This window comes from Felis catus, chromosome F1 (assembly GCF_018350175.1).
Source record: "Felis catus isolate Fca126 chromosome F1, F.catus_Fca126_mat1.0, whole genome shotgun sequence".
Lineage (NCBI taxonomy): Eukaryota > Metazoa > Chordata > Mammalia > Carnivora > Felidae > Felis > Felis catus.
This window is the reverse complement of record NC_058384.1, coordinates 52857560-52872690: the sequence shown is the minus strand read 5'-3', so window position 1 is coordinate 52872690 and position 15131 is coordinate 52857560.

Below are 15131 nucleotides of genomic sequence, written 5' to 3'. Positions count from 1 at the left end.
GAGAAAGGGATTCAAAGACTCAGGGAGACTGGAATGTTAGAGTGGATTTATCATAAAAGATATGACTCTCACCACCAATGTTTCACCGCCATTGTGAGCAATAAATTTGTCGGGGGGCCCTAATATCCTTAAAGAGCTCTGTGATTTTTCTTGTCTGTAACAGACCTCACAGAGGGTAACTGCAGTCATTTAGGGAAACCTAAATTCAACTGGAATAATTGGATCCTGGGTAGGGTGACCAAGTGGCAGCCTTCAACCACCAAAGGCAAAGGGGGCACAGATACTGTCCTGGGCAGCACAGTCAAAGCAGCAATCAGAGTAGTCTGAGTTGTGTGGCATTGGCTATGGCATTGGCTAGTTCACCATAATTTCCAAGAAGTGAAATATATAAGAATAAATAGGTGTCACTAGAAGTGAAATAAATAGGAAACCTACTAAATTCTTACTTGATCTGTATAAGCAGAACCATTCTAGCTCAAATGAACAAAAGGGCAACATAAATCTAAAGAGAGAGTTGTGGTCCTTCAGTTAATTTTCAAATTTGAGCTGATTTACCAACCCCAAATCCTTCAAATGAAGGGGAGCTTGAGTCCCCTTGAAGAAGGACCCTCCTACACTGCCAAAAGCGTATGCTGTGCAAGTCTTTCTCCCAGCCTTCCTCTATAGCCATTTACCAGGGTATATTGGGGAAAAGGAAATCATTAGAACTTTTGGGGATTCCAGGAGACCCCAATATCCCTGTGGTCTTCCAGTCAGAGTAGGGGCTTGTGGAATTCAAGTGATCAATAGAGTTTTAGATCAGTCCCATCTTACAGTGGATCCAGTGTGTCCCTCAGCCCATTCAGTAATCATTTTGGTGAAAGATTTCCTTAAAATCTGAATTCTTAAAATCTTGCCCTCTGACTGTTTAAAATAACATTCCAAGGGAAGCACATGTCTTTGTGTGTTAGATATTTTGTGGTATAAATAATGTTTTTTTGGCCAGCAACGCCTAAGGTGCTGTTGAAAGAAAGACTGCCAACATAAGAACAGAGAGAGGCTATTTACTCGGAGTCAGTCACCATTACTAGCATTTGGCAACAACTCAAAGGCAAGCAGTGGAGTGGGAAAGCTTTATCATATATCAAGCAAAGGCTCCAGATGTGCTCTGATTGGAGGCTGTTGGCTCCGCAGAGCTGGGGGTTGGGCTAACTAGAAGTGGGGCATCCTATGTGATTGATTTGGAGAGCATGTTTGGCATTCTGTAGTTAGTCCTGAGACAGAAGCAAGTGCAAACATTAAGGAAGTTGGCAGTCATTGATCAATTGACCATGGCCTGATCATTCTAGGTCAATTGCTGTAGAGGGTTGTTGTTTGGCTTTTGGGATGGTGGCTCAAAGTTTTTGGATCAGGGTTCTATTGCCTTATATTTTCTGTCCATTTGTATATTCAGTCTCTAAGCGTGAATTACCATAACATTACAATGAAATGACTTTAAAAAGCAAAAATATGAAATATGACATCATTAAATCAAGGAGGGGAAGGTATCCTGGCACATGCATAACGGTGAGTAGGTCTCTCTCAAAAGTACCCCATTGCTGGCTGAGGGTATGAATGCATAGGTCAAATTGGTTGATACTGGTAGAGAGGTGAGGTGGAATTTCTGAAAACACATACTGTGAATTTAAGTAATAAACTAAAGGCACACACAGCCTCTCTTTTCTGCAAAAAGATGCATTATCTCTTCTAGTGCACATTGTTAGACCATACCTTCTTCTGATCTAGCTTTAATTATGGCAGCATCAGCAAATTCCACACTGCCTCTCCAATTTAGGAGATTTTGCTGGCTGACTCTAGTCAGTTTATCCCAGCAGTTGGTCTACTAATTCACATTAGCCCTGTGGAAGAGAAAATTGCACTTAAGTAGAAGAGTGATGTGCTCCAATGATAAATGTTCACGAACTAAATCCTTCAATTCAGGAATATGAAAAGGTGTGAAGCAGACACATTGGTTACTCATTTTTTTCTTTGAATTATCATTTTCATCAATCATTTTCAAAACATAAATGGACTCTTTTGTTCCCACTCAACTATATCTCCCATATATTATCTAAGAAGAATGTATGCATGTCACGACTTTAAGAAAATGATGTATATGTTATTGTGAAGTAGAGCATTTATTTTTCAAAAGTCATAAAAAGAAAAAGCTCTTTTTCTCCCATAACAATAAGATTGTTTCACTAAAAGTGTTGGATTCCTTCGTCTGTCACTATTATTGCCTAATACAATTATATACAGAGTATGTATGTTACAAATAAGATACTTAAATGTTCTTTTGTCTTTTATTTTCATACTTGCATTGAATAAAAGATTATCATGTATATCTTCAGTTCCTCAGACAAGTCTTTCAGAGTCGTTCAGAGCTCTATAGACAACTATGTTGCAAACAACACAGCTCTTTGCTTCACAAATTGAAGTGCCCTCAGTAGCAGAGAATGCAGTCAAGTTCTTAAGTGCCAATGGAAGTCACGTATCATAGCATTTTCAAGGTTCTTTGGAGGTTCTCCAGGGTAAGTATGGTCTATTTCTTAGAGGTCAAGTTGTTTGTGTCTTTACGTGGTTGCCTTATGGGTCTCTGATCAGAGAGATGCTATGTTTCCTATGCAAAATGAACTATTGGTGCAAGCAACTCAGCATTGCCTCTGCTTCTCAAATTTGATTTTCACTCTAACAATCTTGTGTCCTTGTCTGACTCAAAGGTCTCTGATTCACGATTTAGGAAAACAGACATTACAGTAAGTAATAAAGTAAAAATGTTTAGCTTTCCTTTGCATTGTTGATTGACATTGTTCCTCTTTGGAAAAATATCTATTAAATAAGCTGACATCTCACCCTTTATCACTAAACTCATATCTGATAGTTTATTACTCAGATGTAACAGATATTCGATTTTCTGTATTTCATTTTCTCCTTCAGAAATCTTTTGTTTCAATTTGAAGAAAGTAATGCGTTAACTTGGCATTTAAAAACTGATCAGTTCATTCCTCATAAAAAGTCAAGTATATCCATTTATTTAAGCAAAATTCCACCAATGTTTTCTGGTTATAATTTGTCTAAAGAGGTGAATCAGTCTCTCTCTCTATATATATGTAATTTACCATTTTTATAATATCAGTGGATAAGAGGAAAAAAGTGGAGGTGAGAGAATATAAGTAAATGGTAAAATGGCTAATCGTGTATGTGGTTACTATGCAGGCAACTGCGATCTCACTTTTGCCTGTTGATTCTGTTGAAAAAAATACTGAAAAAATTACATTTCATGTCTTCTGAAATTTACTCACCAGTTATTTTAGCATCAGTATTTTGTAAATGATCAACTTAATGGTGTGGTATGAGAATGAAATCTGACTTCATTCTTTGGCAAGATTGTTGCAGCAATCTTGAGTCTATATTCTCCTTCCAGCCCCTGTCTTCCTGAGACTGGCTGCATCGAGACCTCTGCCCTGGAAATTTCTGTGCAATATTGACTTCAGGAGTAGAATTCAGGGACTCCTCCGTTACGTACGACACCCAGCATTCATCATAAGTGCTCTCCTTAGCACCCATCACCTATCTAGCCCACCCCCACCCACCTCCCTCCATCAATCCTGTTTGTTCTCCATAAGACTCTTTTATGACTTGCTTCCCTCTCTCCTTTTTGGGTATACCCTGATGTTTATAGCAGCATTGTAAGTTTCTTTTATTTTTTATTTTGAGAGAGGGAGAGAGAGAGAGAGAGAGAGAGAGAGAGAGAGAGGTGAAGGGGCAGAGAGAGAGAGAGGGAGAGGGAGAGAGAATCCCAAGCAGGCTCCTCACTGTCTGCATAAAGCCCTATGTGGGGCTTGAACTAACAAACTGTGAGATCCTGATCTGAGCTGAAATCAAGAGCTGGAGGCTTAACCAATTGAGCCACCCAGGCACCCCAAACAGCGTTATCAAATTGCATTTTTTTAAGTTTATTTGTTTATTTTGAGAGAGAGAAAGAGAGAGAGAGAGAGCACACGGGAGTCGGGGAGGGACAGAGAGAGAGAGGGAGAGAGAATCCCAAGCAGTCTCCATGCTGTCAGCGAGGAGCCAGACACAGGGCTCCAACTCCTGAATGGTGAGATCATGACCCTGGGCCAAAATCAAGATTTGGACGCTCAACCGACTGAGCCACCCAGGCGCTGTCTAGTTACATTGGATTGTAAACCCCATCATCACACATATTTTTTAAGCAAGCATAAGTGTTGGCCCCTTCAGTTGTGAGACATATTTTCCCACGTAGAGGAGGAAAGAACGTTCGTGAAAGTCGTTATGAGTGAGGGGAGCAGATGCCAGCCGAGAGCCCAAAGAAGAGCAATACCAAGCAGCTCTCAAGCCCCAGAAAATTTCATTTTCTGGAATTACCAATTGTTTTGGGTCCAGGTTAAGAATGATATTAACTTGTCTGCGAGTGGCAATCTAAATGGGTCAAGTCCAATTGCTGCCGACTGTAATCGCACCTGTCCTAATACTGGGATATCTAGGGAATAGTGCCATTTAGAGAAATGGAAAAGTGAAATTGAAGTGTAAGATGGCGTGGCCCTCACTCTATGCTTTATTCACACTGGCAATTTAAAAGCTTCACATTTGATCCTTTCGGGCACAATACCACCTAAATTCCTTCTTCCTCTGTGTGTTCAGGCTGGGGGTCATGGGCGGCGATGCATTAAGTACAGATTTCCATGGCCTGCAAAGGCTGAAGATAGAACCCTTTGAAAAGGAACCGAGAGACAAAGCAGATTAGCTCTCCCTGCGAGCGCCTCCTCGAAGTGCAGTTTAAAGAGTGTGTTTGGCCCACCGCTGGCAAGCTATTTAGTTCCTGCCAACAATGCATTCTCTAGGATGACAGCAGGATTTGTCAGTGGCTGCTGCCTGACACGTTGAAGGGAGAGAGGTGCAAGAAGATGGAATGAAGCACAGGGCAGCGCAGCCTCCGAGGGTTCAGCTCCGTCATGGGGCGCAGCCCAGCAGGCCGCCCAGCCGGCAACCAGACAGAGGGCGCTGTTCGGGGCCAGGACCGTGTGTCGTCCGTGAGAGGGAGAGGCTCCACCGCTCAAGTGGTTTTTGAAACGACTTGTTTCAGAGCTCATAGCTGCTAAGGGCACACCGAGGTCCAGCACAGTGAGTGTCGCGTAAAAATTTAAATTACAAAAGCCCAAGGGTTCATATTTGGAGCTGGGGAGAAGAGAGGAGACGAGGACGCATGCTTTTCAGAGGCGTGGAATGTGTGATTAGTGTGCACCCCAGAGTGGAGGTGACATGGGCCATGCTGCTGCTGTTCTCCTGAGGTTTCTCACCAGGAGGTCGCCTCCACGCCCTGCACCTACTGCGTTCCTAAAGCTCAAAGAAATACAGCCCTCCCCCCCCCTTTTTTTTTTTAGCATTTATTCATTTTTTGAGAGGCAGGGAGAGACAGTATGAGCAGGGAACGGACAGAGAGAGAGGGGACACAGAATCCAAAGCAGGCTTCAGGCTCTGAGCTGTCAGCACAGAGCCCGACTCGGGGCTCGAACTCACAGACCATGAGATCATGACCTGGGCTGAGGTCGGACGCTTAACCGACTGAGCCACCCAGGCGCCCCCCCCCCCCAACTGTTTTCTTTTACAGTATCTCTCCTAAAATCATGCAAACTAGTTTAAATAATTTTCACCCAATGCTGAGAGAATAAAGTGACTAACATGGTGTGCCATTCTCTAGTTTAGCCACTTTATTCTAAACTGTTTTCAAGGGAAATTTTATCCAGGTCTAATTTTTATCTTATGCACTGACTGTAGAATATCATCTCCAAGTAAGAAGAACACCATGGCAAGCACATGCACTTCTCTGGAAAAGGGCAAGAGGGCCTGAAAGGCCTGTCACAATCGGTGGGTTACAGTCAAGCAAATGGGCCACCCTTCCTCAGAAGAGCATTATGTACACCCGTATTTGCCCGTTGATAGTGAGAATCATGTGAAATGCTTACAGTTCTTTATGTGATGACTGCACAGGTACTAAAATTGTCACCAGAGATCATTACCCCACACAATAAAATAATGATGTTTATTATCTCACATACTTAAAATGGTAGCCAAGCCTGTGGGTGAGTGCAAGATGGTTCATTGGGGTAGGGAAAGAAAACACTAGAATCCATACTTTTTTTTGTAATATAAAGGAGAAATAAATTGATCTTCATTAATTTTGATCATGAATGGACAATTTTGCCCTTTTCGGTTTTTGTGTCAAACACAATTGTCTTGTGTGCCACACATGAATGCACTGAGAAATACTGAAAATTTCATAGGAATCAAAATACACAGCTACTTGATATTATTATTATTATTATTATTTATTTAAATATATAAACCTTAATCCTGAGGCACAATAAATGCTTTATTGTTTTATTTAAAGTTTATCTATTTATTTTGAGAGAGAGCTAGCACGTGAGGGTCAGTGAGGGACAGAGAGAGAGGAAGGGAGAATCCTAGGCAGGCTCCCTGCTGTTAACGAAGAGCCCAATACAGGGCTTGATCTTATGAATGGTGAGATCATGACCTTAGCAGAAGTCAAGAGTTGGATGCTTGACCGACTCAGCCACCCAGGCGCCCTTGTTTTTTATGGTTAAAAATCAGATCTGGATAACAAGTATTTCATGGCTGGTGTCTTAACAACTCAATATTGATTTTAATAATGTAAATATTTGATTATGTAATTATTTGATTAATTAATTAATTTTACCATCAGTTCAAAAGGTTGTTTTAACCTACTGTAATAATCTAGCTTCCTCAAAAGTTAAAATTAAAAATATTATTTTTAAAAAGAGCTTTACTCAAGGATAGCTGCTTCTCCTGTTCAATTGCTGTTTACTTTGTTCTTTCAGAGACCTGCCTTAAAAAAAAATTTGTTTTTAATGTTTTATTTATTTTTGAGAGAGAGAGACACACACAGCAGGGGAGGGGCAGAGAGAGAGGGAGACACAGAACTCGAAGCAGGCTCCAGGCTCTGAGCTGTCAGCACAGAGCCTGATTCGGCGCTCAAACTCATGAACCTTGAGATCATGACCTGAGTCACCCAGGTGCCCCAGGGACCTGTCTTTTTGTCTGGAATCTTCCACATGTATTGGGTGGAAATGTTTACCTTTACAGTAGAATTATTTGTGGCTTTCAATTTTTAGAAATATTTCATTTTGGGGGTACAAATTTCACTGCTGTTAACCAAATTGGCTGGGTTTTTTTTTTTTTGTTTGTTTGTTTTTTGTTTTTTGTTTTGGATTTTGGTTTTTGGTTTTGGTGGGGAGGGGGGAGTTGTTTGTTTGTTTGTTTGTACTCTCTTATCTGCAAAGGGAAATGCAATGCCTTTGTTTCTTCTTACATTGAAGCTGTGTTCCTGTTATTAAATCAAAAGTAATGGTTCTAATAAAAAAAAAGCAGCTTTAAAAGAACCTTTTACTAACTAGTTCAAGTGTTATTTAATTAGAAGGGTTAAATATACTTGCCTTTTGTTCTCCGTGGGAGCGATTTAACCTTCAGGAGACAAGCTGTTCTCAAATCTCATAGTATTAAGTTGCCAAATTAACAACCAAAAAAATAGTGAATTTAACATTGTTATAAATTCTCATACCTGTAACTCAAGAGTGCGGTTAACTCCAGACTTAGTTTCAAAGTTTCCCCATCGGCCTCTTTCGGTAGCTCTTCTCTGATAGTATGTTCTACCCACCTTTTTGGCACACCGTGGTTGCTATTTCCAAGGTATGACTACCTGGGACCTTTCACTCCTGGCCTAAGAACCTTACTTACTTAGCCCCTGGAGTTTCAGAGAGATAAAGTTACATTTTATTATCCTAAGAATCACAGTTATAATTAGAATTTCGTGCCAGTTATGGGGAGAGAGAGTATCAGGTAGGTTAATGGGGGGACATGTTTCAGCCTCGGGGAGGCTTCAAATCATAGCTCATTGGAAATTCTCTCTTTTATAGGCCTAATTCAGAGAAAGAGACTTAATCTAAATATCAAGAGAAAGTTTAGACATTTTTATAGCGTACAGATTTTTTTAAGATGTAAAGGATCTTGTGAATTACCTAATCTAATATCTTTTTCATATGACAAAAACCTGTAATTAAAAGAAGAAAGATTTAAAAATTATCATTGCAGTATTTATATAAGACTATGAAATTGTAAGCACATTTATGGAATACAGCTTTGTATGTGAATAAAAGCATTATCCAAAAGAATAGCTGTTATGAACATTTTCAAGGTGAAAGAATAAAGAAAAACAAAAATTTCTCTGGAAATGGAATATGTATTCAAAACTTGCAAATAGATTTTAATCTTGGGTCATAAAAACCTTAAAAAATGTCAGTGAGTGCCCATGACAAGAAAATAAAAAGGAGTCCAAACATCCATTATATGAGAATAAAAATGAGCAAAATCAAATTTTGGTACAAAGAAAGGACAGAACGGAAATAAAGTAATTGGAGTTGTGCACAGAAAAAGTTACCCAAGAGATAGAAACAGATCTAAGTGAAGATAAAAATCAACTACACAGATCTTAATAACTCTTATTGTCAATGAAAGTAGAATCCCAAAAGAGAGAGTGGAAAGTTGAACAATTCATTGGCTGGCAATAGAAGAAAATAAAATGGGAAAACAGCTAGACAGGGACTTAGATGTTATTTTAAAGTTAATGCACTGTGAAAAGGAGCAGAGAAATGAACAGACCCAGCATCGCTGTAATAACCGAAGTTCAGAAAAGTTGGTAAGAAAATTCAATGCCTCTTTTTCATATTCTATACACAGAGGAAACAATCTGCCAAGAAATTTTTATAGTAGGTTTGACACAGAAGACTCTAAAAATCAGATGAATTGGAAAACATCATTAACTAAAAAAAAAGGGAAAATATAATTATGTAGCAGACTCATCTTTTTTGAAAAGTAGAAGAAGAAAAAAATGACAACTTGGGAACACAGTGGGACCATTTATAAATGCTGCTGGGGCATGGGCAAGGCCTTCTTTTGAAACACATTGTGTTTCTCTTTCTGTAAATGTTTTTCTATATTTTGAGGAGCATGGTTTGGTCGGTTCCCTTCTCCATGCCCCCAGTAAGTCTTCCTAACTTTGATTTCCCCAGTTTGTGCCCATCCTGTACCACACTCTCAGAAGATCAGTCTACTTCTCTGACCTCCTGCTTTGTTGAGAAAATTGAGAACCCCAGGCTTGAAGTCTCTTTACTACCTTCCATGCCATTATAGACTTACTTATATCCACCCCAGCCTTTCCTGCAGTACTCCACGGTCAGGTGACGGGTGCACTTTCTTTTTAATTTCAGCAGCTCCAAACTCAACCTTTATCCCATTCTTTTTTATGTTCAACAAGGACTTGGTCTGTAGATTGACCAACATGGCCTTAATGTCACCTGCATCTTGACTATGCTTTAGAAAGTTTTCTTCCTGTCTTTAGACTCCTGACTTTTGTTTTCTTTAGAGCATTTGATTTAGAAAACTTAAAATTGCACATCTTTCTCTGCCCCTTAGAGACACAAATCCTTTTAAAGTTTCTTTCCTGTTTACAACTAGGCATGACTCCACAAGAACCTGAGAGCCATCCCTTTGGGATGTAGTCATCACGGAAGACAGACCCCATCTCCTAGTTTTACACAGGGAGGGTAGAAGGCTAATTTGAAAGTGCTCTGCTCCAAGTTGTAAAATTATCTTCTGCCATTGGGATATGAGAACGTTTAATTTTCCTCTGAGTGAAGCCTGTGATATCAGATGGTCTGTGGTGTCCCCCACCCCAGATCTTCGAAAGTTTTCTGTCCTTTTTGTTTTCAGAGTGCAACTCAGACTGAGTTCTCGTTTCTCTCCACCTTTCCAGTAGCCTTGGAAAAAGTCATCCTTGCCTCTTTAACTTTGTGCAGTGCAATTTTTGCCTTGACAAGCTATCTCAACTTTTTCCAACATTTAAAAACTCTTCCTGTTTTCTGGGTTATCTTAATAACATGCTTAGCTGTCCTATAATCCCCAAATATCCCTCTGGTTCTGTAGTTAACTACCTTATTTTTTTTTCCTCTGTTATTCAAATTTCTTCAACTTTTTATGCCCACTCACATATCCCATTTAATTTTCTCACCTACAATTTACTCCCGAAATTACTGTACCATCGTCATTCCACGGCAACTTTTCTAGCTCGTAAACCCATAAACTACACACTGAAATCTGATAAACACTTCATCAAAGCTTTGTGGTAGAGTTATTGACTACTTCCTCCTTCTTGAAATTCTTCTCTTGGCTTCTGTGACAACATGCTAGCTTACCTTGTCTCTCTTCCTTCCTCTTACCCACTATTTTCTAACCCCCTTTGTTGGATTCGATTTTTCTGGCCTGATCCTTTCCTTCTTCTCATATGCCACTCTCACTCTTAGAAAGCTCATGTACATCCAATGATGCTAATAGCACAAACACCCTTTCTGACTTCCAAACCCAGATAACCAACCACTTACTGGACATTTCCACTTGATTCTTAAACAGGCTCCTCAGACATAGTATGCTGTTTGTCTGAACTCACCTTTCTTTCATAATGTGCTTTTCTCTCCTTGTCTCCTCTATCTGAGGGTGGCACAAAGATTCATGTGGTCTCCTAAGTCCACACCCTTTGTCTTTTGTGAATATTCTGTGAATATTCTCCAAACCCTTTCTCTTTTGTCCCACACATCTAAATAATCACCAAGTCCTGACTCTATAAACCTCTTTAAAAATGAATCCTTTCTTGGGCACCTGGGTGGCTCATTTGGTTAAGCGGCCACCTTCAGCTCAGGTCATGATCTCACAGTTCATGAGTTCGAGCCCTGTGTTGGGTTCTGTGCTGATAGCTTAGAGCCTGGAGCCTGTTTCAGATTCTGTGTCTCCCTCTCTCTCTGTTCCTCCCCTGCTCACACTCTGTCTCTCTCTCAAGAATAAATAAAGATTAAAAAAAAATTTTTTTTTTAAACTAATCCCTTTCTTTCCGTCCTTTTAGTTAACACATTCATCTTTTGCAGGATCAGCTGCTAGTAGGAAATGTTACTGGTTCATGTGGTTTTGCCTCCACCTCCTCCTATCCATCCTCTGCTCTTGTAAGAAAGGGATCTCTCCAACATATGTATCTGATCTTTTTGCTTCTATAGGAATTCAATTGTCTCAATGGTTCCCTGTCTCTTACAGAGTAAAGAGCAAGTTTTTTAGAAGACATATTGAGCACGTGTGACCTGAATCCAGTTTATTTCCTAAATTATATCAGCCCCATTCTTTTCATTGCAATCCAACCGTATTGATGTATTTGTTCTTTAAAGTGACTGCTCAGTTTATTTTTTCACAAAATTCTTCCCCACTATTTGTTATGACTCAGCTCAGGTATAATCTCCACTGGGTAGAGTTTATGCCAAGCTACACCCCTCCCCTACTTGATGACTATTTACTCAGTGTCTTACATAAAGAAGGCACCAATGAGGCTAAATTAATAAAATTATGGGACATAATAATGCAGTCTACTTTAAAAAATCGATATTTATAGTTTTTTTTAATGTTTATTTATTTTTGAGAGAGAGATAGAGTGTGATTGGGGGAGGGGCAGAGAGAGGGAGACACAGAATGCGAAACAGGCTCCAGGCTCTGAGCTGTCAGCACAGAGCCTGACGTGGGGCTCGAACTCACAGACCGCGAGATCATGACCTGAGCCAAAGTTGGAAACTTATTCGACAGAGCCACCCAGGCTCTGTTCTTTTAAAGCACTAAATATTAATTGGGAAAAGCAAAAAAAAAAAAAAAATCAGAATGAATTTTCAGGGTAGTTATAACACAATTTTTTTTTCTAAGTTGAGAAGATATATAATGTAGCAGAGTATGGTAAGGATGCTTTTGAAACCCTTCCTATGCTGAGAAATATTTGTGGAATAAGTACATATCAAAGTTCTGTCAGAAAGCACACTATATCTTGTTATTTGCTCAGTATTTTAAGATGGTCACACAGTTTCTTCAATTGCAACTAGAGCTAATTTAATGAGAAAATACAGAAGCTTTCTCTCTCCCTCTCTCTTGCTAAAGGGCAGATCAAGGAAGTTCTAATATGTTTTTTTTAAGTACACATTTTAGTTTTTGTGGTAAAACTTTTTCAGATATTCTCACCTTGTACACACTAGCTCATATTTTGGGATCAGTCACGTTTTCTCTGGCAAGAGAATGGATGATGGCAAGATAGTGAGTTTATACTAATTACACCATGTTATGGGTTGACAGATGCTAATTAATTGAAGTAAAAGCTGTGGGTATAGTGATTTATATACAATTCTGTAATGGTGCATGAAAATATACCCTTTAATAACATTTACTAAATATTTACCATGCACCCAGTCTTCTTCTAAGTACTTTGCATGAATTAAGGTACCTAATCCTCAGAACATTCCTTTGATACAGATGTTATTATTCCCTTTCTTTGCAACCAAGGAAATAGAAGAACAGAGTTTTAGACACTTGGTTAAAGTCACACAAGTAGAAGCTGGCAAGTATGAAGTGGCAAGCGGCTTAGTTCAGAACTCATGTTACTGAATTTTAAAAATCTCACTAAATAAAATATAATGTTCTGGTAACTTTTAAATTATATTTCTCTTTATACTATTCAAATATTAATAATATACTTGATGTAAAAATTCTTTCCAATTTTGGGGACTCAGAGGATCTGTCCTATCTTTATATCATGCGTTTTCTTCCATAATACATATTCCCATCTTCTGTTTTCATTATTCTTCCCAATTATTTTTGCTACAGTAGTTCTCAAATGTTGACTTGTGTTAATATTATCATTTATTTAATTACTTTTATATTATTTATTATCTTCATTCTTCTAAGATCTTTGAAAATATCAATTTATTTGATCTTTATAACACATCTTATTGATATATTTTTTTAATGATGGGTGAGAAAACAAAGGCAGAGAGGGGTTAAGAAGTGTTTTCAAGGTCATAGAACTGGTAAGTGGTAACACTGGGATTTGAATTCTGGCATTCAAATAGATCCAGAGACCACGTTCCCCATTAGGCTACATTTCCAATATTTATCAGTGTTTAAAATCAGTCTTTTCCATTGAACATAATCTCCTTGAGCGGTATGAAATCTCTCGTTTATATTTTTGATCTATTGGCATACAGAAGACACATTAAGAGTTTTAATATTTAATTAAATTATTCTCATTTTATACTTGGAAAACTAAGATACAAATGCAAGTTGGAAGGCAGCAGAAAATTAGAATCTGATACTTCAATTGTTGTAAACGTTCTTCCAAAAATCAGGACATCTTGCAACATCCATGAGACAACTCTTTCCAAGCCCTGTGACAAAAGAAATGGATAACCTACCAATGTTCTTTGGGGCAATGCCTACTTAGAAGTTTAGAAGACTTGCCAAATTTCACACTGTTAAGTCATCACTGAGCTGAGACTAGAACAGGGGTATTGATAGAATTGCTAATCCAGTTGCAACAGTTTACATATGTTGTGGGCTCACCTTGTCCCATACCCTGTGCAAACTCCTTTGTGTTTGCCAAAGAATAATCTCAGCTACTGTAGGATGGCCACTCACTTTATTTCCATTTGATATATCTAGGAAACAAAGACTTAGAGAAATTAAACAATGTTAGTTTCACAACCTAATGAATTTTGCTAGCTGATAGGTGAAGGAGCCCAGATTTTAATTCATTAGGTTTGTCTCTGGAGCCACCTTAGAGGTTGCCAAAAAAATCAGTTTTTACTTTTAATATTAAAATTTTATGTTGGCTTTCCACAATGCAAGCAATGAATCCACAAAAGGATGCATATTGGAAGGAAATGTTAAAGGCAGAAAAAGAAATGGCTTTGATATTTGCTGAGGCCACATTTTGTAAAATTTGTCCATGGAAATTTAGGCTGTTACGTCTTGATGTTCACCACAGCAACTATGAACATTTTTACTAGGGTAGAAAGAAGTTAGAAGGTAAAGAAATTAGAACGTAATTTGTAGCTGTCGAAGAAACAGTATAGCCAATGATTAGAACCTTTCTTCTTTCTTTCTTTCTTTCTTTCTTTCTTTCTTTCTTTCTTTCTTTGTCTGAAGACATGCCTGAAGATACAAGAAAATGAAGGAAAATAGTATAACAAGGTCAGGGGTAGCAGATGTATACTCGTTGCTGTCATGGAGAGAGAACAACAAGTGAATACCTGGCAAGAAGCCCAGAAACCCAAGGTTGACATTCCCAACATTATTTCATAGCAAGCCTAAAACCAGGACATGAATGAGAGGCCTCCACCAGGTAAGCGGAAGAGGCAGACCACACAGTGAGAGTGGCCAAAAGTGGTTCCGTGATCTCTTATATTGCAGCAGGGTGACAAATGTGAAATGGTGACAAGAAAGGACACAACGAAAATCAAAAGCTTCTATTTGGTACATTGAGCTTTAGGGCCATGAGGATTTTATCCTTCTTATTATTTAATCTTTCCCCCACCCCCAAAACCTTCTTTGTCTTCTTGGATAGGATTCCTCACTCTTTTCTCATGATTTCAAAATTTCTGTCTTTCTCTACAGCCAAGATTAGACACTGTCTGAAAACAAATGACATTTTCATGGCTTCCCTGTTCAACTTTTTCATATTTGGCTGGCAGCTCCTCCTCTCTTCCCTCTGCCCCCCCACCCCCCACCCCGGGGCAATTGTTTATGCTTGGGTGAACTATTTTATCTAAACATATCTATTTCGAGTTTCATTTCTTTATATTCAAGCTCTCTGTTATTTGAGAGTGGATGTTAATGAATTGGTATATTATGCCTTGTGGGCAACCCATCTGCATTTCAACTGGTGCTTTTTGAATGCCTGATTCCATAGAAGAAAACTGTAATACTAACATTACAAGGAAAGAGACTTTTAGGGAACATCTTCTCAAACCATGTCATTCTGGTGGTGTTTGCTCAACTCTGCTCCCCAAAAGTACTCCCTGCCTCTAGTACTAAACCTAGTACTTCAGGGGCTCATTTATTGACACTCCCAAATGTTCACTTAGCAGGTGCAGTGTTCTTTAACTACTATGTGTCAGGTACCAAGCTTGGCATCGGTGTGGCAA